The sequence below is a fragment of the Solanum verrucosum genome, unplaced genomic scaffold (assembly GCF_900185275.1).
Source record: "Solanum verrucosum unplaced genomic scaffold, falcon-dt-bn FXZP01000278.1, whole genome shotgun sequence".
Classification (NCBI taxonomy): domain Eukaryota; kingdom Viridiplantae; phylum Streptophyta; class Magnoliopsida; order Solanales; family Solanaceae; genus Solanum; species Solanum verrucosum.
Window position 1 is genome coordinate 3,428,882 of NW_026020332.1, and position 3,666 is coordinate 3,432,547.

Genomic DNA, 3,666 nt, shown 5'->3' on the forward strand with positions numbered 1-3,666 from the left:
ATCACTTATGAAGATAATAAATCTCACTAATCATAACAACACTACATAGAAGCCTCGTAGCCTCTCATAATTCTCAACAATATTACTAAGACAAAATATCAAATTCGAATGTAATCAACTAATATCATGAGGTTAAAGCTAAAGTTGTTTCAGGCAATCCAACAGAAAGTGCATATAAACTTACTTACATATCTGGAACGTTGAGCCAACAACAAAATTTGAATAACTAACATACCATCTTTGCTAGTTGATTCTATTTAGTTCCTATTAATGGATCTCACTATCGAGTGAGACTGTACCATTCATCTGAGAAGGAAAAATTATTGTCTTTTTAGTATGAAAAAATTAGAAATGAGGAACATATCTTCTGTTATTGGATAACATAAGCACATTGAAGACTGTGGTCTATGAGGAAACAAGCAAATCTAGGTCGCATTATATATCAATCAATATTAATTCAAAAGCCAGGGGAAAGAACCAAATCGTAACTGTAGGTAGTTAAGAAGACTCGCCCTTTATAGTTTTTGATGTATGAATAGTTTGACTTTCAGCCCTACGCTTGAAGATTGAAGTACAACAATTGTTGCTTTCATTTCCTCAAGGAGTAGCAGCTTGCTCAAATTCCTTTAGCAAATATTGGCTATCCCTCACAAGCATCATGGGACTCTTTGCACTGATCTTCCCAACTTTAGAATCAACATGTTCCCACATTGCATCATTTGATTCCTGAAATCTTCACCATCCTATAAAATCCTTTCCATAAATTTTTAGTTTGTATCTGTATCATATAGGAAGGGTCCTACAAATATTTGGAGATTTCTATTTGAATGCATATAATGTTTTCTGCATATTTAATTATAACATATAGGTTTATCGTCAGTCAATGCTCCAAGAAGAACATGTACAGGTCCCTTCTTTATTTTATTTAGTTCCTTCAATTCCCCAAAAAGACAATCTGAGGATTCACATTAAGAAAAAAGAAAAGCTAAAAAAAATTAGAGGTGTCAAACATGAAGAAGAGAAACCAAGGGAAAAAAACAATTTCGAAACATGCATGAGTAAATAAAACCTAATTAGGAACATGAAATTACGAATTTCTACAATAAACTACTTAAAAAGCAGAAAATGCACAATAAAAGAAGTGGAAACAACAGATGTGATTACAATGAAAGTGTGTAGCATTTATAATAAATCACGTATATTATGTCGCCGGCAAGGTACAAATAAGAAACCGGAAAAGAACAGATAAAGAATTACATAGTCGATATAAATTGAGAGTGATATCCATCCATGTCTTGTTCATTCTCTAGAGGTGTATCCATTTATTAGTTTGGCAGTTTCTCATATGAAGAAGAAGTCGAGGATTACAGTAAAGTTTGGTGCTTGAGAAGTAAAAATAACGTTTCAACGTTATAACCATTTGTAAGAACACTCTAAAAGTAGTTCGGAATTATATTACCTTCTAGAATACTTCAAGTGTGTTTAACAGATGCCAGAATTATTTTTGAGAAATGAAAAGTTCAGTTCTCACCTCGCAATTCTGACCATCCAATAACTTCATTACAGTCCTCACATCTTTATTCAACTCAAAAAAAAAGGGGAAGAAGCAAGAAAAACAATATTATTGAATTGTTTATGAAAATCATATATTAACATGACATGTATATAGAATGTCCAAAAGAAAATTATAGGTGAACATAAACATTATCAGAACATCCAGAGAACAAAAATTATGAATTGAGTCTATGAATTTTTTTCCAGTGAAAATGTTTGATGAAAGTTTATGGCGTAAGTTGATTATGGTAGCATGAACAACTTTGGTTGAAAATGTTAAGTGGGATAGAGAAGATATTCATGGAGCAGAGCCCAAATAAACTTAGCAAAACATATACGTTAGATGCTCAAAGATTGAATAAGAAAAATAGTTTGACAATGAAGAAGAGAAAGAAATTACAGTGAGTTATTAAAAAAATACAGTTTATAATAGCAATATTTTTGACAATATGGCTGAGCTAAAAGTGCAGCGAAGTTTGGCACAACACATACCAACCATTGGCTGAAATTTTGCCAAAAGTATAGCAAACAACTTTGTAAAAAATTCAGCAATAGTAAAAGAAAAAATAGAACAACGGGCGGCTCAGAATATAACACAAAAAGAAGCAGCAGAAGGCCAAAATACAGCAGTGATTGAACCTCAAAATGAGGTGTGAAACAGTAACAGCCAAACAGAAGTTATTCTATTAATAAAAATGCAAAAAAGAAGTTATTCTACCAAACACAGGTCAGTACGATAATGTGAGAAGTTAACTAACAAACAAAGAGAGAAGATAAGAAAGAAAAATTCATTGAAAGTACAGTCAACAAAGTTAAGAGCATTAATTGGTATAACATTATGACTGCAAATTTTGTTTACCTCATCATCATTTATTTGCACTTGTATTATCTAAAAAAAAAAAGGTTTGAAGCCTTAAGAGGTAGGTCATCTTTGTCATTTCTTTCAGCTAGAACTATATAAACAGTTACCCTTGATAGAATAAGTTGTTCCTGCAATGTTAGCATTTAGGTTAGTCAAAATGAACATTTGAAATTTAACTGATTGGCCAGGCACAATCTGAATTGAAAGCTGAAATTTTAAACTCAAAATCTTGAAATATGATTGTGAGCTAACTGTTAGTTATCTTTAAAAACAGATGAAGTAAAAGAATCCGAAATTTGACAATGTGTAGCATGAGGGTGCTTACTTGTTACATTTGTTGGTTTTAAAAGTATCATGAGAATATTTTTCGAATGATTTCGTCATAAACTACATTATATGTAGAATGATCATCTGTATCCTCTGTCGTAGGTGGACGTATTAATATTTTTCCGTTGTCTGAACATTTTGCTCGAGATAAAGCAACATAAAGTTGTCCATGTGAAAAATCTGGTTCACGCAAATATATTCCAACAAAATCTAATGTTTGACCTTGAGCTTTGTTTATAGTCATAGCAAAACATAACCTTATCGGAAATTGTGTTCTTTTGAAGGGAACTGGTAGCTTCTCATCTTGTGATGCTAATAATGGTATCTTTGGAATAAAAACATATTTATTTTTAAAATCACCACTGGAAACAGTAGCACTTATAACATGTGACTTAAAATCATGACATATCAATCGTGTACCATTGCATAAACCTTCAGTAGGATTTAAGTTTCTTAATAATATAACTGGACAATTTTTTTTTAAAGTTAATCTATAAGGTGGTAAGTTAGCAGGATGTAATGTATGCAAAAAATCTTCAAATTGGCACTGATTATTTGGTTCTATTGGTTCATCAATAGTTGTATAGACTGTAGCATCATCGGGAAATTCATGTATAAACATGTCATTTATTTCATCAACAAAATCATTTTTTGTTGTCAAAATAATACGAAAAGTTATAAAAGATGGATTAGAATAGAATGTAGGGAAATCAGGATAAGTAACATTAAACAAAAGATTCGAAGATCTATTTCATGTGTAAAGGGGATGATAAAATTATTGAAAATTTCAATTTTGTTGCAGTTGTTAGTTTTTTCTTGTCCATTTCCAATTCTCATTAAATATGCACAAAATGCTGGATCTTTTTTTGCACGCATGTTTTCAGATAAGCAATAGTTTTCGAGATGATTCCAAATATGAGAGT